The sequence below is a fragment of the Schistocerca gregaria genome, chromosome 4, assembly GCF_023897955.1.
Source record: "Schistocerca gregaria isolate iqSchGreg1 chromosome 4, iqSchGreg1.2, whole genome shotgun sequence".
In the NCBI taxonomy this organism is placed as follows: Eukaryota; Metazoa; Arthropoda; class Insecta; order Orthoptera; family Acrididae; genus Schistocerca; species Schistocerca gregaria.
The window spans coordinates 25,833,492-25,852,656 of NC_064923.1; the positions used below are offsets into that span (position 1 = coordinate 25,833,492).

At 46.3% G+C, this 19,165-nt stretch overlaps 13 non-coding genes across 13 annotated transcripts; all 13 read left to right on the forward strand.

The window, feature by feature from the left end:
* Positions 1–341: 341 nt before the first annotated feature.
* On the forward strand, positions 342–413 carry Trnat-agu (transfer RNA threonine (anticodon AGU)). The gene has a single exon. It is a non-coding gene; the product is annotated as a tRNA-Thr (tRNA).
* A 1,435-nt stretch (positions 414–1,848) lies between these two features.
* On the forward strand, positions 1,849–1,920 carry Trnat-agu (transfer RNA threonine (anticodon AGU)). Its single transcript has one exon. It is a non-coding gene; the product is annotated as a tRNA-Thr (tRNA).
* Positions 1,921–3,367: 1,447 nt separating this feature from the next.
* Positions 3,368–3,439, forward strand: Trnat-agu (transfer RNA threonine (anticodon AGU)). The gene has a single exon. It is a non-coding gene; the product is annotated as a tRNA-Thr (tRNA).
* A 1,453-nt stretch (positions 3,440–4,892) lies between these two features.
* Positions 4,893–4,964, forward strand: Trnat-agu (transfer RNA threonine (anticodon AGU)). The gene has a single exon. It is a non-coding gene; the product is annotated as a tRNA-Thr (tRNA).
* Positions 4,965–6,417: 1,453 nt separating this feature from the next.
* On the forward strand, positions 6,418–6,489 carry Trnat-agu (transfer RNA threonine (anticodon AGU)). Its single transcript has one exon. It is a non-coding gene; the product is annotated as a tRNA-Thr (tRNA).
* Positions 6,490–7,933: 1,444 nt separating this feature from the next.
* Positions 7,934–8,005, forward strand: Trnat-agu (transfer RNA threonine (anticodon AGU)). Its single transcript has one exon. It is a non-coding gene; the product is annotated as a tRNA-Thr (tRNA).
* Positions 8,006–9,449: 1,444 nt separating this feature from the next.
* Trnat-ggu (transfer RNA threonine (anticodon GGU)) lies at positions 9,450–9,521 on the forward strand. The gene has a single exon. It is a non-coding gene; the product is annotated as a tRNA-Thr (tRNA).
* Positions 9,522–10,968: 1,447 nt separating this feature from the next.
* On the forward strand, positions 10,969–11,040 carry Trnat-agu (transfer RNA threonine (anticodon AGU)). Its single transcript has one exon. It is a non-coding gene; the product is annotated as a tRNA-Thr (tRNA).
* A 1,465-nt stretch (positions 11,041–12,505) lies between these two features.
* Positions 12,506–12,577, forward strand: Trnat-agu (transfer RNA threonine (anticodon AGU)). Its single transcript has one exon. It is a non-coding gene; the product is annotated as a tRNA-Thr (tRNA).
* A 1,477-nt stretch (positions 12,578–14,054) lies between these two features.
* Positions 14,055–14,126, forward strand: Trnat-agu (transfer RNA threonine (anticodon AGU)). The gene has a single exon. It is a non-coding gene; the product is annotated as a tRNA-Thr (tRNA).
* A 1,456-nt stretch (positions 14,127–15,582) lies between these two features.
* On the forward strand, positions 15,583–15,654 carry Trnat-agu (transfer RNA threonine (anticodon AGU)). Its single transcript has one exon. It is a non-coding gene; the product is annotated as a tRNA-Thr (tRNA).
* Positions 15,655–17,107: 1,453 nt separating this feature from the next.
* Positions 17,108–17,179, forward strand: Trnat-agu (transfer RNA threonine (anticodon AGU)). Its single transcript has one exon. It is a non-coding gene; the product is annotated as a tRNA-Thr (tRNA).
* Positions 17,180–18,634: 1,455 nt separating this feature from the next.
* Trnat-agu (transfer RNA threonine (anticodon AGU)) lies at positions 18,635–18,706 on the forward strand. The gene has a single exon. It is a non-coding gene; the product is annotated as a tRNA-Thr (tRNA).
* Positions 18,707–19,165: the final 459 nt, after the last annotated feature.

The following is a 19,165-nucleotide window of genomic DNA, read 5'->3' on the forward strand; positions in this document are numbered from 1 at the left end:
AGCCCCACGTGGGGAGGAACGGAATTTTGTTCCTCTGCAGATGTAACTTACCGTTTTTCTGATTAACGTGATGTAATGGAAATAGCAACTTTAAACTTTGCCTACGTCTCCGTCAGTCGCTACGAAACTGTATTTGAAGGTGAAGGTGATTTTGTAGACATGTGTGAAAGACATGTTCTGAAATGCAAGTGGTGTTATCCTTTACGTGTCAGATGTGTAGGCAAGCAGTAATGGGTCGCCATAGCTGCAAATATTAGACGGTAATATGAAGTGTTGTCAGCTGAAGTCTGATGATCCAGACGACCGTAAGGATGAAGTTCGCAAAAGTACCGCTAGGCCGCGCCTCTTTAGCTCAGTGGCAGAGCACTGGTCTAGTAAACCAGGGGTCGTGAGTTCGATCCTCACAGGAGGCAGACGAATTTTGGATATCAGTTGTGCGTCGTGGCCTTATAGCAAACAGTATCTGGGATGACTAACAATTAGCGAGAGGCGTTTTATTAAGAATTACTCTCAGATGTGATTAAGGCGAATGGCGCAGATAAAGCATTTGCCAAAGCGGTACAGCATAAGGTGGGATGGGACAGTCTGAAATATATTTTATAGATGTATTTCTCACATATCTCAGAGCCTTCCGCGGTTGTCGTCGTCGTCGTCGCCGCCGCCACTTCTGCAGAAGTAGCAAATGGACATCGTAGCAAATGCGGCGAGGGACGCCCTGCCTTACATTTCCGAATGCACAAAGTGTGTGGTTTAGTTTCCCAGTCTATATTTGGTAGGTCTCGTAGCAGGTTGAATGTATCAAATGGGTGGGAAAGAGCAAGGGGCAGCGTCTGTGTAGAACGAAAACACAACTCCTCAGTGGTGTGAGCGTTTTGAGATGAGTCGTATATAAGTTCCACTTGTTTGTCAGTGACCGTGTGGCCTAATGGATAAGGCGTCGGACTTCGTATCCGAAGATTGCGTGTTTGATTCCTCTCTCGGTCGTGTTTTTCCAGATATGAAAAAGAAACATACCGTTTTAGTGCAGCACTTGAGCAGTACGAAACCGTGTGAACGTTGCTGTTGACCATTTTCTGCTTGGAGATGCTCTTGAGCTTGAAACACGCACAACAAGACCGGTGTTAACTAGCGAATTGGTTTGCATATTGCCGTCGCCGCGTGTTTTTGACTGGCACTTGCACATCTAAAATAACGTCGGAAAGTAACTCGTTCGGCTTATGAGTCACATCAAGTATGTGTGTTAATTTTGACGAAACTAGCTCTGCAGGTTGTCATGCAATTCTGTTACCTCTCAGAAATGATTATGAAATAAAAGTGAACTACGTGACGAGTGTGACGTTAGGAAAACATTAGGCAACATGGGGAGGTTCTGTATGGGACCAATCAACCCAAACGAGTACTGTGTGACGTGCTAACCGGCATATACTCACCGAGGCAGCGCGGCTAGCTCAGTCGGTAGAACATAAGGCTCTTAATCCCAGGGTCGTGGGTTCGAGCCCCACGTGGGGAGGAACGGAATTTTGTTCCTCTGCAGATGTAACTTACCGTTTTTCTGATTAACGTGATGTAATGGAAATAGCAACTTTAAACTTTGCCTACGTCTCCGTCAGTCACTACGAAACTGTATTTGAAGGTGAAGGTGATTTTGTAGACATGTGTGAAAGACATGTTCTGAAATGCAAGTGGTGTTATTTGGAGAGCACTTCCTTTACGTGTCAGATGTGTAGGCAAGCAGTAATGGGTCGCCATAGCTGCAAATATTAGACGGTAATATGAAGTGTTGTCAGCTGAAGTCTGATGATCCAGACGACCGTAAGGATGAAGTACGCAAAAGTACCGCTGGGCCGCGCCTCTTTAGCTCAGTGGCAGAGCACTGGTCTAGTAAACCAGGGGTCGTGAGTTCGATCCTCACAGGAGGCAGACGAATTTTGGATATCAGTTGCGCGTCGTGGCCTTATAGCAAACAGTATCTGGGATGACTAACAATTAGCGAGAGGCGTTTTATTAAGAATTACTCTCGGATGTGATTAAGGCGAATGGCGCAGATAAAGCATTTGCCAAAGCGGTACAGCATAAGGTGGGATGGGACAGTCTGAAATATATTTTATAGATGTATTTCTCACATATCTCAGAGCCTTCCGCGGTTGTCGTCGTCGTCGTCGTCGTCGCCGCCACCGCCGCCACTTCTGCAGAAGTAGCAAATGGACATCGTAGCAAATGCTGCGAGGGACGCCCTGCCTTACATTTCCGAATGCACAAAGTGTGTGGTTTAGTTTCCCAGTCTATATTTGGTAGGTCTCGTAGCAGGTTGAATGTATCAAATGGGTGGGAAAGAGCAAGGGGCAGCGTCTGTGTAGAACGAAAACACAACTCCTCAGTGGTGTGAGCGTTTTGAGATGAGTCGTATATAAGTTCCATTTGTTTGTCAGTGACCGTGTGGCCTAATTGATAAGGCGTCGGACTTCGTATCCGAAGATTGCGTGTTTGATTCCTCTCTCGGTCGTGTTTTTCCAGATCTGAAAAAGAAACATACCGTTTTAGTGCAGCACTTGAGCAGTACGAAACCGTGTGAACGTTGCTGTTGACCATTTTCTGCTTGGAGATGCTCTTGAGCTTGAAACACACACAACAAGACCGGTGTTAACTAGCGAATTGGTTTGCATATTGCCGTCGCCGCGTGTTTTTGACTGGCACTTGCACATCTAAAATAACGTCGGAAAGTAACTCGTTCGGCTTATGAGTCACATCAAGTATGTGTGTTAATTTTGACGTAACTAGCTCTGCAGGTTGTCATGCAATTCTGTTACCTCTCAGAAATGATTATGAAATAAAAGTGAACTACGTGACGAGTGTGACGTTAGGAAAACATTAGGCAACATGGGGAGGTTCTGTATGGGACCAATCAACCCAAACGAGTACTGTGTGACGTGCTAACCGGCATATACTCACCGAGGCAGCGCGGCTAGCTCAGTCGGTAGAACATAAGGCTCTTAATCCCAGGGTCGTGGGTTGGAGCCCCACGTGGGGAGGAACGGAATTTTGTTCCTCTGCAGATGTAACTTACCGTTTCTCTGATTAACGTGATGTAATGGAAATAGCAACTTTAAACTTTGCCTACGTCTCCGTCAGTCGCTACGAAACTGTATTTGAAGGTGAAGGTGATTTTGTAGACATGTGTGAAAGACATGTTCTGAAATGCAAGTGGTGTTATTTGGAGAGCACTTCCTTTACGTGTCAGATGTGTAGGCAAGCAGTAATGGGTCGCCATAGCTGCAAATATTAGACGGTAATATGAAGTGTTGTCAGCTGAAGTCTGATGATCCAGACGACCGTAAGGATGAAGTACGCAAAAGTACCGCTAGGCCGCGCCTCTTTAGCTCAGTGGCAGAGCACTGGTCTAGTAAACCAGGGGTCGTGAGTTCGATCCTCACAGGAGGCAGACGAATTTTGGATATCAGTTGCGCGTCGTGGCCTTATAGCAAACAGTATCTGGGATGACTAACAATTAGCGAGAGGCGTTTTATTAAGAATTACTCTCAGATGTGATTAAGGCGAATGGCGCAGATAAAGCATTTGCCAAAGCGGTACAGCATAAGGTGGGATGGGACAGTCTGAAATATATTTTATAGATGTATTTCTCACATATCTCAGAGCCTTCCGCGGTTGTCGTCGTCGTCGTCGTCGTCGTCGTCGCCGCCGCCGCCGCCACTTCTGCAGAAGTAGCAAATGGACATCGTAGCAAATGCGGCGAGGGACGCCCTGCCTTACATTTCCGAATGCACAAAGTGTGTGGTTTAGTTTCCCAGTCTATATTTGGTAGGTCTCGTAGCAGGTTGAATGTATCAAATGGGTGGGAAAGAGCAAGGGGCAGCGTCTGTGTAGAACGAAAACACAACTCCTCAGTGGTGTGAGCGTTTTGAGATGAGTCGTATATAAGTTCCACTTGTTTGTCAGTGACCGTGTGGCCTAATGGATAAGGCGTCGGACTTCGTATCCGAAGATTGCGTGTTTGATTCCTCTCTCGGTCGTGATTTTCCAGATCTGAAAAAGAAACATACCGTTTTAGTGCAGCACTTGAGCAGTACGAAACCGTGTGAACGTTGCTGTTGACCATTTTCTGCTTGGAGATGCTCTTGAGCTTGAAACACACACAACAAGACCGGTGTTAACTAGCGAATTGGTTTGCATATTGCCGTCGCCGCGTGTTTTTGACTGGCACTTGCACATCTAAAATAACGTCGGAAAGTAACTCGTTCGGCTTATGAGTCACATCAAGTATGTGTGTTAATTTTGACGTAACTAGCTCTGCAGGTTGTCATGCAATTCTGTTACCTCTCAGAAATGATTATGAAATAAAAGTGAACTACGTGACGAGTGTGACGTTAGGAAAACATTAGGCAACATGGGGAGGTTCTGTATGGGACCAATCAACCCAAACGAGTACTGTGTGACGTGCTAACTGGCATATACTCAACGAGGCAGCGCGGCTAGCTCAGTCGGTAGAACATAAGGCTCTTAATCCCAGGGTCGTGGGTTCGAGCCCCACGTGGGGAGGAACGGAATTTTGTTCCTCTGCAGATGTAACTTACCGTTTTTCTGATTAACGTGATGTAATGGAAATAGCAACTTTAAACTTTGCCTACGTCTCCGTCAGTCGCTACGAAACTGTATTTGAAGGTGAAGGTGATTTTGTAGACATGTGTGAAAGACATGTTCTGAAATGCAAGTGGTGTTATTTGGAGAGCACTTCCTTTACGTGTCAGATGTGTAGGCAAGCAGTAATGGGTCGCCATAGCTGCAAATATTAGACGGTAATATGAAGTGTTGTCAGCTGAAGTCTGATGATCCAGACGACCGTAAGGATGAAGTACGCAAAAGTACCGCTAGGCCGCGCCTCTTTAGCTCAGTGGCAGAGCACTGGTCTAGTAAACCAGGGGTCGTGAGTTCGATCCTCACAGGAGGCAGACGAATTTTGGATATCAGTTGCGCGTCGTGGCCTTATAGCAAACAGTATCTGGGATGACTAACAATTAGCGAGAGGCGTTTTATTAAGAATTACTCTCAGATGTGATTAAGGCGAATGGCGCAGATAAAGCATTTGCCAAAGCGGTACAGCATAAGGTGGGATGGGACAGTCTGAAATATATTTTATAGATGTATTTCTCACATATCTCAGAGCCTTCCGCGGTTGTCGTCGTCGTCGTCGTCGTCGTCGTCGTTGCCGCCGCCGCCACTTCTGCAGAAGTAGCAAATGGACATCGTAGCAAATGCGGCGAGGGACGCCCTGCCTTACATTTCCGAATGCACAAAGTGTGTGGTTTAGTTTCCCAGTCTATATTTGGTAGGGCTCGTAGCAGGTTGAATGTATCAAATGGGTGGGAAAGAGCAAGGGGCAGCGTCTGTGTAGAACGAAAACACAACTCCTCAGTGGTGTGAGCGTTTTGAGATGAGTCGTATATAAGTTCCACTTGTTTGTCAGTGACCGTGTGGCCTAATGGATAAGGCGTCGGACTTCGTATCCGAAGATTGCGTGTTTGATTCCTCTCTCGGTCGTGTTTTTCCAGATATGAAAAAGAAACATACCGTTTTAGTGCAGCACTTGAGCAGTACGAAACCGTGTGAACGTTGCTGTTGACCATTTTCTGCTTGGAGATGCTCTTGAGCTTGAAACACGCACAACAAGACCGGTGTTAACTAGCGAATTGGTTTGCATATTGCCGTCGCCGCGTGTTTTTGACTGGCACTTGCACATCTAAAATAACGTCGGAAAGTAACTCGTTCGGCTTATGAGTCACATCAAGTATGTGTGTTAATTTTGACGAAACTAGCTCTGCAGGTTGTCATGCAATTCTGTTACCTCTCAGAAATGATTATGAAATAAAAGTGAACTACGTGACGAGTGTGACGTTAGGAAAACATTAGGCAACATGGGGAGGTTCTGTATGGGACCAATCAACCCAAACGAGTACTGTGTGACGTGCTAACCGGCATATACTCACCGAGGCAGCGCGGCTAGCTCAGTTGGTAGAACATAAGGCTCTTAATCCCAGTGTCGTGGGTTCGAGCCCCACGTGGGGAGGAACGGAATTTTGTTCCTCTGCAGATGTAACTTACCGTTTTTCTGATTAACGTGATGTAATGGAAATAGCAACTTTAAACTTTGCCTACGTCTCCGTCAGTCGCTACGAAACTGTATTTGAAGGTGAAGGTGATTTTGTAGACATGTGTGAAAGACATGTTCTGAAATGCAAGTGGTGTTATTTGGAGAGCACTTCCTTTACGTGTCAGATGTGTAGGCAAGCAGTAATGGGTCGCCATAGCTGCAAATATTAGACGGTAATATGAAGTGTTGTCAGCTGAAGTCTGATGATCCAGACGACCGTAAGGATGAAGTACGCAAAAGTACCGCTGGGCCGCGCCTCTTTAGCTCAGTGGCAGAGCACTGGTCTAGTAAACCAGGGGTCGTGAGTTCGATCCTCACAGGAGGCAGACGAATTTTGGATATCAGTTGCGCGTCGTGGCCTTATAGCAAACAGTATCTGGGATGACTAACAATTAGCGAGAGGCGTTTTATTAAGAATTACTCTCGGATGTGATTAAGGCGAATGGCGCAGATAAAGCATTTGCCAAAGCGGTACAGCATAAGGTGGGATGGGACAGTCTGAAATATATTTTATAGATGTATTTCTCACATATCTCAGAGCCTTCCGCGGTTGTCGTCGTCGTCGTCGTCGCCGCCACCGCCGCCACTTCTGCAGAAGTAGCAAATGGACATCGTAGCAAATGCGGCGAGGGACGCCCTGCCTTACATTTCCGAATGCACAAAGTGTGTGGTTTAGTTTCCCAGTCTATATTTGGTAGGTCTCGTAGCAGGTTGAATGTATCAAATGGGTGGGAAAGAGCAAGGGGCAGCGTCTGTGTAGAACGAAAACACAACTCCTCAGTGGTGTGAGCGTTTTGAGATAAGTCGTATATAAGTTCCATTTGTTTGTCAGTGACCGTGTGGCCTAATGGATAAGGCGTCGGACTTCGTATCCGAAGATTGCGTGTTTGATTCCTCTCTCGGTCGTGTTTTTCCAGATCTGAAAAAGAAACATACCGTTTTAGTGCAGCACTTGAGCAGTACGAAACCGTGTGAACGTTGCTGTTGACCATTTTCTGCTTGGAGATGCTCTTGAGCTTGAAACACACACAACAAGACCGGTGTTAACTAGCGAATTGGTTTGCATATTGCCGTCGCCGCGTGTTTTTGACTGGCACTTGCACATCTAAAATAACGTCGGAAAGTAACTCGTTCGGCTTATGAGTCACATCAAGTATGTGTGTTAATTTTGACGTAACTAGCTCTGCAGGTTGTCATGCAATTCTGTTACCTCTCAGAAATGATTATGAAATAAAAGTGAACTACGTGACGAGTGTGACGTTAGGAAAACATTAGGCAACATGGGGAGGTTCTGTATGGGACCAATCAACCCAAACGAGTACTGTGTGACGTGCTAACCGGCATATACTCACCGAGGCAGCGCGGCTAGCTCAGTCGGTAGAACATAAGGCTCTTAATCCCAGGGTCGTGGGTTGGAGCCCCACGTGGGGAGGAACGGAATTTTGTTCCTCTGCAGATGTAACTTACCGTTTCTCTGATTAACGTGATGTAATGGAAATAGCAACTTTAAACTTTGCCTACGTCTCCGTCAGTCGCTACGAAACTGTATTTGAAGGTGAAGGTGATTTTGTAGACATGTGTGAAAGACATGTTCTGAAATGCAAGTGGTGTTATTTGGAGAGCACTTCCTTTACGTGTCAGATGTGTAGGCAAGCAGTAATGGGTCGCCATAGCTGCAAATATTAGACGGTAATATGAAGTGTTGTCAGCTGAAGTCTGATGATCCAGACGACCGTAAGGATGAAGTACGCAAAAGTACCGCTGGGCCGCGCCTCTTTAGCTCAGTGGCAGAGCACTGGTCTAGTAAACCAGGGGTCGTGAGTTCGATCCTCACAGGAGGCAGACGAATTTTGGATATCAGTTGCGCGTCGTGGCCTTATAGCAAACAGTATCTGGGATGACTAACAATTAGCGAGAGGCGTTTTATTAAGAATTACTCTCGGATGTGATTAAGGCGAATGGCGCAGATAAAGCATTTGCCAAAGCGGTACAGCATAAGGTGGGATGGGACAGTCTGAAATATATTTTATAGATGTATTTCTCACATATCTCAGAGCCTTCCGCGGTTGTCGTCGTCGTCGTCGTCGCCGCCACCGCCGCCACTTCTGCAGAAGTAGCAAATGGACATCGTAGCAAATGCGGCGAGGGACGCCCTGCCTTACATTTCCGAATGCACAAAGTGTGTGGTTTAGTTTCCCAGTCTATATTTGGTAGGTCTCGTAGCAGGTTGAATGTATCAAATGGGTGGGAAAGAGCAAGGGGCAGCGTCTGTGTAGAACGAAAACACAACTCCTCAGTGGTGTGAGCGTTTTGAGATAAGTCGTATATAAGTTCCATTTGTTTGTCAGTGACCGTGTGGCCTAATGGATAAGGCGTCGGACTTCGTATCCGAAGATTGCGTGTTTGATTCCTCTCTCGGTCGTGTTTTTCCAGATCTGAAAAAGAAACATACCGTTTTAGTGCAGCACTTGAGCAGTACGAAACCGTGTGAACGTTGCTGTTGACCATTTTCTGCTTGGAGATGCTCTTGAGCTTGAAACACACACAACAAGACCGGTGTTAACTAGCGAATTGGTTTGCATATTGCCGTCGCCGCGTGTTTTTGACTGGCACTTGCACATCTAAAATAACGTCGGAAAGTAACTCGTTCGGCTTATGAGTCACATCAAGTATGTGTGTTAATTTTGACGAAACTAGCTCTGCAGGTTGTCATGCAATTCTGTTACCTCTCAGAAATGATTATGAAATAAAAGTGAACTACGTGACGAGTGTGACGTTAGGAAAACATTAGGCAACATGGGGAGGTTCTGTATGGGACCAATCAACCCAAACGAGTACTGTGTGACGTGCTAACCGGCATATACTCACCGAGGCAGCGCGGCTAGCTCAGTCGGTAGAACATAAGGCTCTTAATCCCAGGGTCGTGGGTTGGAGCCCCACGTGGGGAGGAACGGAATTTTGTTCCTCTGCAGATGTAACTTACCGTTTCTCTGATTAACGTGATGTAATGGAAATAGCAACTTTAAACTTTGCCTACGTCTCCGTCAGTCGCTACGAAACTGTATTTGAAGGTGAAGGTGATTTTGTAGACATGTGTGAAAGACATGTTCTGAAATGCAAGTGGTGTTATTTGGAGAGCACTTCCTTTACGTGTCAGATGTGTAGGCAAGCAGTAATGGGTCGCCATAGCTGCAAATATTAGACGGTAATATGAAGTGTTGTCAGCTGAAGTCTGATGATCCAGACGACCGTAAGGATGAAGTACGCAAAAGTACCGCTAGGCCGCGCCTCTTTAGCTCAGTGGCAGAGCACTGGTCTGGTAAACCAGGGGTCGTGAGTTCGATCCTCACAGGAGGCAGACGAATTTTGGATATCAGTTGCGCGTCGTGGCCTTATAGCAAACAGTATCTGGGATGACTAACAATTAGCGAGAGGCGTTTTATTAAGAATTACTCTCAGATGTGATTAAGGCGAATGGCGCAGATAAAGTATTTGCCAAAGCGGTACAGCATAAGGTGGGATGGGACAGTCTGAAATATATTTTATAGATGTATTTCTCACATATCTCAGAGCCTTCCGCGGTTGTCGTCGTCGTCGTCGTCGTCGCCGCCGCCGCCGCCACTTCTGCAGAAGTAGCAAATGGACATCGTAGCAAATGCGGCGAGGGACGCCCTGCCTTACATTTCCGAATGCACAAAGTGTGTGGTTTAGTTTCCCAGTCTATATTTGGTAGGTCTCGTAGCAGGTTGAATGTATCAAATGGGTGGGAAAGAGCAAGGGGCAGCGTCTGTGTAGAACGAAAACACAACTCCTCAGTGGTGTGAGCGTTTTGAGATGAGTCGTATATAAGTTCCACTTGTTTGTCAGTGACCGTGTGGCCTAATGGATAAGGCGTCGGACTTCGTATCCGAAGATTGCGTGTTTGATTCCTCTCTCGGTCGTGTTTTTCCAGATCTGAAAAAGAAACATACCGTTTTAGTGCAGCACTTGAGCAGTACGAAACCGTGTGAACGTTGCTGTTGACCATTTTCTGCTTGGAGATGCTCTTGAGCTTGAAACACACACAACAAGACCGGTGTTAACTAGCGAATTGGTTTGCATATTGCCGTCGCCGCGTGTTTTTGACTGGCACTTGCACATCTAAAATAACGTCGGAAAGTAACTCGTTCGGCTTATGAGTCACATCAAGTATGTGTGTTAATTTTGACGTAACTAGGTCTGCAGGTTGTCATGCAATTCTGTTACCTCTCAGAAATGATTATGAAATAAAAGTGAACTACGTGACGAGTGTGACGTTAGGAAAACATTAGGCAACATGGGGAGGTTCTGTATGGGACCAATCAACCCAAACGAGTACTGTGTGACGTGCTAACCGGCATATACTCACCGAGGCAGCGCGGCTAGCTCAGTCGGTAGAACATAAGGCTCTTAATCCCAGGGTCGTGGGTTCGAGCCCCACGTGGGGAGGAACGGAATTTTGTTCCTCTGCAGATGTAACTTACCGTTTTTCTGATTAACGTGATGTAATGGAAATAGCAACTTTAAACTTTGCCTACGTCTCCGTCAGTCGCTACGAAACTGTATTTGAAGGTGAAGGTGATTTTGTAGACATGTGTGAAAGACATGTTCTGAAATGCAAGTGGTGTTATTTGGAGAGCACTTCCTTTACGTGTCAGATGTGTAGGCAAGCAGTAATGGGTCGCCATAGCTGCAAATATTAGACGGTAATATGAAGTGTTGTCAGCTGAAGTCTGATGATCCAGACGACCGTAAGGATGAAGTACGCAAAAGTACCGCTAGGCCGCGCCTCTTTAGCTCAGTGGCAGAGCACTGGTCTAGTAAACCAGGGGTCGTGAGTTCGATCCTCACAGGAGGCAGACGAATTTTGGATATCAGTTGCGCGTCGTGGCCTTATAGCAAACAGTATCTGGGATGACTAACAATTAGCGAGAGGCGTTTTATTAAGAATTACTCTCAGATGTGATTAAGGCGAATGGCGCAGATAAAGCATTTGCCAAAGCGGTACAGCATAAGGTGGGATGGGACAGTCTGAAATATATTTTATAGATGTATTTCTCACATATCTCAGAGCCTTCCGCGGTTGTCGTCGTCGTCGTCGTCGTCGTCGTCGTCGTCGTCGTCGTTGCCGCCGCCGCCACTTCTGCAGAAGTAGCAAATGGACATCGTAGCAAATGCGGCGAGGGACGCCCTGCCTTACATTTCCGAATGCACAAAGTGTGTGGTTTAGTTTCCCAGTCTATATTTGGTAGGTCTCGTAGCAGGTTGAATGTATCAAATGGGTGGGAAAGAGCAAGGGGCAGCGTCTGTGTAGAACGAAAACACAACTCCTCAGTGGTGTGAGCGTTTTGAGATGAGTCGTATATAAGTTCCACTTGTTTGTCAGTGACCGTGTGGCCTAATGGATAAGGCGTCGGACTTCGTATCCGAAGATTGCGTGTTTGATTCCTCTCTCGGTCGTGTTTTTCCAGATATGAAAAAGAAACATACCGTTTTAGTGCAGCACTTGAGCAGTACGAAACCGTGTGAACGTTGCTGTTGACCATTTTCTGCTTGGAGATGCTCTTGAGCTTGAAACACGCACAACAAGACCGGTGTTAACTAGCGAATTGGTTTGCATATTGCCGTCGCCGCGTGTTTTTGACTGGCACTTGCACATCTAAAATAACGTCGGAAAGTAACTCGTTCGGCTTATGAGTCACATCAAGTATGTGTGTTAATTTTGACGAAACTAGCTCTGCAGGTTGTCATGCAATTCTGTTACCTCTCAGAAATGATTATGAAATAAAAGTGAACTACGTGACGAGTGTGACGTTAGGAAAACATTAGGCAACATGGGGAGGTTCTGTATGGGACCAATCAACCCAAACGAGTACTGTGTGACGTGCTAACCGGCATATACTCACCGAGGCAGCGCGGCTAGCTCAGTCGGTAGAACATAAGGCTCTTAATCCCAGGGTCGTGGGTTCGAGCCCCACGTGGGGAGGAACGGAATTTTGTTCCTCTGCAGATGTAACTTACCGTTTTTCTGATTAACGTGATGTAATGGAAATAGCAACTTTAAACTTTGCCTACGTCTCCGTCAGTCGCTACGAAACTGTATTTGAAGGTGAAGGTGATTTTGTAGACATGTGTGAAAGACATGTTCTGAAATGCAAGTGGTGTTATTTGGAGAGCACTTCCTTTACGTGTCAGATGTGTAGGCAAGCAGTAATGGGTCGCCATAGCTGCAAATATTAGACGGTAATATGAAGTGTTGTCAGCTGAAGTCTGATGATCCAGACGACCGTAAGGATGAAGTACGCAAAAGTACCGCTAGGCCGCGCCTCTTTAGCTCAGTGGCAGAGCACTGGTCTAGTAAACCAGGGGTCGTGAGTTCGATCCTCACAGGAGGCAGACGAATTTTGGATATCAGTTGCGCGTCGTGGCCTTATAGCAAACAGTATCTGGGATGACTAACAATTAGCGAGAGGCGTTTTATTAAGAATTACTCTCAGATGTGATTAAGGCGAATGGCGCAGATAAAGCATTTGCCAAAGCGGTACAGCATAAGGTGGGATGCGACAGTCTGAAATATATTTTATAGATGTATTTCTCACATATCTCAGAGCCTTCCGCGGTTGTCGTCGTCGTCGTCGTCGTCGTCGTCGTCGTCGTCGTCGTCGTCGTCGTCGTCGCCGCCGCCGCCACTTCTGCAGAAGTAGCAAATGGACATCGTAGCAAATGCGGCGAGGGACGCCCTGCCTTACATTTCCGAATGCACAAAGTGTGTGGTTTAGTTTCCCAGTCTATATTTGGTAGGTCTCGTAGCAGGTTGAATGTATCAAATGGGTGGGAAAGAGCAAGGGGCAGCGTCTGTGTAGAACGAAAACACAACTCCTCAGTGGTGTGAGCGTTTTGAGATGAGTCGTATATAAGTTCCACTTGTTTGTCAGTGACCGTGTGGCCTAATGGATAAGGCGTCGGACTTCGTATCCGAAGATTGCGTGTTTGATTCCTCTCTCGGTCGTGTTTTTCCAGATCTGAAAAAGAAACATACCGTTTTAGTGCAGCACTTGAGCAGTACGAAACCGTGTGAACGTTGCTGTTGACCATTTTCTGCTTGGAGATGCTCTTGAGCTTGAAACACACACAACAAGACCGGTGTTAACTAGCGAATTGGTTTGCATATTGCCGTCGCCGCGTGTTTTTGACTGGCACTTGCACATCTAAAATAACGTCGGAAAGTAACTCGTTCGGCTTATGAGTCACATCAAGTATGTGTGTTAATTTTGACGAAACTAGCTCTGCAGGTTGTCATGCAATTCTGTTACCTCTCAGAAATGATTATGAAATAAAAGTGAACTACGTGACGAGTGTGACGTTAGGAAAACATTAGGCAACATGGGGAGGTTCTGTATGGGACCAATCAACCCCAACGAGTACTGTGTGACGTGCTAACCGGCATATACTCACCGAGGCAGCGCGGCTAGCTCAGTCGGTAGAACATAAGGCTCTTAATCCCAGGGTCGTGGGTTCGAGCCCCACGTGGGGAGGAACGGAATTTTGTTCCTCTGCAGATGTAACTTACCGTTTTTCTGATTAACGTGATGTAATGGAAATAGCAACTTTAAACTTTGCCTACGTCTCCGTCAGTCGCTACGAAACTGTATTTGAAGGTGAAGGTGATTTTGTAGACATGTGTGAAAGACATGTTCTGAAATGCAAGTGGTGTTATTTGGAGAGCACTTCCTTTACGTGTCAGATGTGTAGCCAAGCAGTAATGGGTCGCCATAGCTGCAAATATTAGACGGTAATATGAAGTGTTGTCAGCTGAAGTCTGATGATCCAGACGACCGTAAGGATGAAGTACGCAAAAGTACCGCTAGGCCGCGCCTCTTTAGCTCAGTGGCAGAGCACTGGTCTAGTAAACCAGGGGTCGTGAGTTCGATCCTCACAGGAGGCAGACGAATTTTGGATATCAGTTGCGCGTCGTGGCCTTATAGCAAACAGTATCTGGGATGACTAACAATTAGCGAGAGGCGTTTTATTAAGAATTACTCTCAGATGTGATTAAGGCGAATGGCGCAGATAAAGCATTTGCCAAAGCGGTACAGCATAAGGTGGGATGGGACAGTCTGAAATATATTTTATAGATGTATTTCTCACATATCTCAGAGCCTTCCGCGGTTGTCGTCGTCGTCGTCGTCGTCGTCGTCGTCGTTGCCGCCGCCGCCACTTCTGCAGAAGTAGCAAATGGACATCGTAGCAAATGCGGCGAGGGACGCCCTGCCTTACATTTCCGAATGCACAAAGTGTGTGGTTTAGTTTCCCAGTCTATATTTGGTAGGTCTCGTAGCAGGTTGAATGTATCAAATGGGTGGGAAAGAGCAAGGGGCAGCGTCTGTGTAGAACGAAAACACAACTCCTCAGTGGTGTGAGCGTTTTGAGATGAGTCGTATATAAGTTCCACTTGTTTGTCAGTGACCGTGTGGCCTAATGGATAAGGCGTCGGACTTCGTATCCGAAGATTGCGTGTTTGATTCCTCTCTCGGTCGTGTTTTTCCAGATCTGAAAAAGAAACATACCGTTTTAGTGCAGCACTTGAGCAGTACGAAACCGTGTGAACGTTGCTGTTGACCATTTTCTGCTTGGAGATGCTCTTGAGCTTGAAACACGCACAACAAGACCGGTGTTAACTAGCGAATTGGTTTGCATATTGCCGTCGCCGCGTGTTTTTGACTGGCACTTGCACATCTAAAATAACGTCGGAAAGTAACTCGTTCGGCTTATGAGTCACATCAAGTATGTGTGTTAATTTTGACGAAACTAGCTCTGCAGGTTGTCATGCAATTCTGTTACCTCTCAGAAATGATTATGAAATAAAAGTGAACTACGTGACGAGTGTGACGTTAGGAAAACATTAGGCAACATGGGGAGGTTCTGTATGGGACCAATCAACCCAAACGAGTACTGTGTGACGTGCTAACCGGCATATACTCACCGAGGCAGCGCGGCTAGCTCAGTCGGTAGAACATAAGGCTCTTAATCCCAGGGTCGTGGGTTGGAGCCCCACGTGGGGAGGAACGGAATTTTGTTCCTCTGCAGATGTAACTTACCGTTTTTCTGATTAACGTGATGTAATGGAAATAGCAACTTTAAACTTTGCCTACGTCTCCGTCAGTCGCTACGAAACTGTATTTGAAGGTGAAGGTGATTTTGTAGACATGTGTGAAAGACATGTTCTGAAATGCAAGTGGTGTTATTTGGAGAGCACTTCCTTTACGTGTCAGATGTGTAGGCAAGCAGTAATGGGTCGCCATAGCTGCAAATATTAGACGGTAATATGAAGTGTTGTCAGCTGAAGTCTGATGATCCAGACGACCGTAAGGATGAAGTACGCAAAAGTACCGCTAGGCCGCGCCTCTTTAGCTCAGTGGCAGAGCGCTGGTCTAGTAAAGCAGGGGTCGTGAGTTCGATCCTCACAGGAGGCAGACGAATTTTGGATATCAGTTGCGCGTCGTGGCCTTATAGCAAACAGTATCTGGGATGACTAACAATTAGCGAGAGGCGTTTTATTAAGAATTACTCTCAGATGTGATTAAGGCGAATGGCGCAGATAAAGCATTTGCCAAAGCGGTACAGCATAAGGTGGGATGGGACAGTCTGAAATATATTTTATAGATGTATTTCTCACATATCTCAGATCCTTCCGCGGTTGTCGTCGTCGTCGTCGTCGTCGTCGTCGTCGTCGCCGCCGCCACTTCTGCAGAAGTAGCAAATGGACATCGTAGCAAATGCGGCGAGGGACGCCCTGCCTTACATTTCCGAATGCACAAAGTGTGTGGTTTAGTTTCCCAGTCTATATTTGGTAGGTCTCGTAGCAGGTTGAATGTATCAAATGGGTGGGAAAGAGCAAGGGGCAGCGTCTGTGTAGAACGAAAACACAACTCCTCAGTGGTGTGAGCGTTTTGAGATGAGTCGTATATAAGTTCCACTTGTTTGTCAGTGACCGTGTGGCCTAATGGATAAGGCGTCGGACTTCGTATCCGAAGATTGCGTGTTTGATTCCTCTCTCGGTCGTGTTTTTCCAGATATGAAAAAGAAACATACCGTTTTAGTGCAGCACTTGAGCAGTACGAAACCGTGTGAACGTTGCTGTTGACCATTTTCTGCTTGGAGATGCTCTTGAGCTTGAAACACGCACAACAAGACCGGTGTTAACTAGCGAATTGGTTTGCATATTGCCGTCGCCGCGTGTTTTTGACTGGCACTTGCACATCTAAAATAACGTCGGAAAGTAACTCGTTCGGCTTATGAGTCACATCAAGTATGTGTGTTAATTTTGACGAAACTAGCTCTGCAGGTTGTCATGCAATTCTGTTACCTCTCAGAAATGATTATGAAATAAAAGTGAACTACGTGACGAGTGTGACGTTAGGAAAACATTAGGCAACATGGGGAGGTTCTGTATGGGACCAATCAACCCAAACGAGTACTGTGTGACATGCTAACCAGCATATACTCACCGAGGCAGCGCGGCTAGCTCAGTCGGTAGAACATAAGGCTCTTAATCCCAGGGTCGTGGGTTCGAGCCCCACGTGGGGAGGAACGGAATTTTGTTCCTCTGCAGATGTAACTTACCGTTTTTCTGATTAACGTGATGTAATGGAAATAGCAACTTTAAACTTTGCCTACGTCTCCGTCAGTCACTACGAAACTGTATTTGAAGGTGAAGGTGATTTTGTAGACATGTGTGAAAGACATGTTCTGAAATGCAAGTGGTGTTATTTGGAGAGCACTTCCTTTACGTGTCAGATGTGTAGGCAAGCAGTAATGGGTCGCCATAGCTGCAAATATTAGACGGTAATATGAAGTGTTGTCAGCTGAAGTCTGATGATCCAGACGACCGTAAGGATGAAGTACGCAAAAGTACCGCTGGGCCGCGCCTCTTTAGCTCAGTGGCAGAGCACTGGTCTAGTAAACCAGGGGTCGTGAGTTCGATCCTCACAGGAGGCAGACGAATTTTGGATATCAGTTGCGCGTCGTGGCCTTATAGCAAACAGTATCTGGGATGACTAACAATTAGCGAGAGGCGTTTTATTAAGAATTACTCTCAGATGTGATTAAGGCGAATGGCGCAGATAAAGCATTTGCCAAAGCGGTACAGCATAAGGTGGGATGGGACAGTCTGAAATATATTTTATAGATGTATTTCTCACATATCTCAGAGCCTTCCGCGGTTGTCGTCGTCGTCGTCGTCGTCGTCGTCGTCGTCGTCGTCGCCACTTCTGCAGAAGTAGCAAATGGACATCGTAGCAAATGCGGCGAGGGACGCCCTGCCTTACATTTCCGAATGCACAAAGTGTGTGGTTTAGTTTCCCAGTCTATATTTGGTAGGTCTCGTAGCAGGTTGAATGTATCAAATGGGTGGGAAAGAGCAAGGGGCAGCGTCTGTGTAGAACGAAAACACAACTCCTCAGTGGTGTGAGCGTTTTGAGATGAGTCGTATATAAGTTCCACTTGTTTGTCAGTGACCGTGTGGCCTAATGGATAATGCGTCGGACTTCGTATCCGAAGATTGCGTGTTTGATTCCTCTCTCGGTCGTGTTTTTCCAGATATGAAAAAGAAACATACCGTTTTAGTGCAGCACTTGAGCAGTACGAAACCGTGTGAACGTTGCTGTTGACCATTTTCTGCTTGGAGATGCTCTTGAGCTTGAAACACGCACAACAAGACCGGTGTTAACTAGCGAATTGGTTTGCATATTGCCGTCGCCGCGTGTTTTTGACTGGCACTTGCACATCTAAAATAACGTCGGAAAGTAACTCGTTCGGCTTATGAGTCACATCAAGTATGTGTGTTAATTTTATGACGAAACTAGCTCTGCAGGTTGTCATGCAATTCTGTTACCTCTCAGAAATGATTATGAAATAAAAGTGAACTACGTGACGAGTGTGACGTTAGGAAAACATTAGGCAACATGGGGAGGTTCTGTATGGGACCAATCAACCCAAACGAGTACTGTGTGACGTGCTAACCGGCATATACTCACCGAGGCAGCGCGGCTAGCTCAGTCGGTAGAACATAAGGCTCTTAATCCCAGGGTCGTGGGTTGGAGCCCCACGTGGGGAGGAACGGAATTTTGTTCCTCTGCAGATGTAACTTACCGTTTTTCTGATTAACGTGATGTAATGGAAATAGCAACTTTAAACTTTGCCTACGTCTCCGTCAGTCGCTACGAAACTGTATTTGAAGGTGAAGGTGATTTTGTAGACATGTGTGAAAGACATGTTCTGAAATGCAAGTGGTGTTATTTGGAGAGCACTTCCTTTACGTGTCAGATGTGTAGGCAAGCAGTAATGGGTCGCCATAGCTGCAAATATTAGACGGTAATATGAAGTGTTGTCAGCTGAAATCTGATGATCCAGACGACCGTAAGGATGAAGTACGCAAAAGTACCGCTAGGCCGCGCCTCTTTAGCTCAGTGGCAGAGCACTGGTCTAGTAAACCAGGGGTCGTGAGTTCGATCCTCACAGGAGGCAGACGAATTTTGGATATCAGTTGCGCGTCGTGGCCTTATAGCAAACAGTATCTGGGATGACTAACAATTAGCGAGAGGCGTTTTATTAAGAATTACTCTCAGATGTGATTAAGGCGAATGGCGCAGATAAAGCATTTGCCAAAGCGGTACAGCGTAAGGTGGGATGGGACAGTCTGAAATATATTTTATAGATGTATTTCTCACATATCTCAGAGCCTTCCGCGGTTGTCGTCGTCGTCGTCGTCGTCGCCGCCGCCACTTCTGCAGAAGTAGCAAATGGACATCGTAGCAAATGCGGCGAGGGACGCCCTGCCTTACATTTCCGAATGCACAAAGTGTGTGGTTTAGTTTCCCAGTCTATATTTGGTAGGTCTCGTAGCAGGTTGAATGTATCAAATGGGTGGGAAAGAGCAAGGGGCAGCGTCTGTGTAGAACGAAAACACAACTCCTCAGTGGTGTG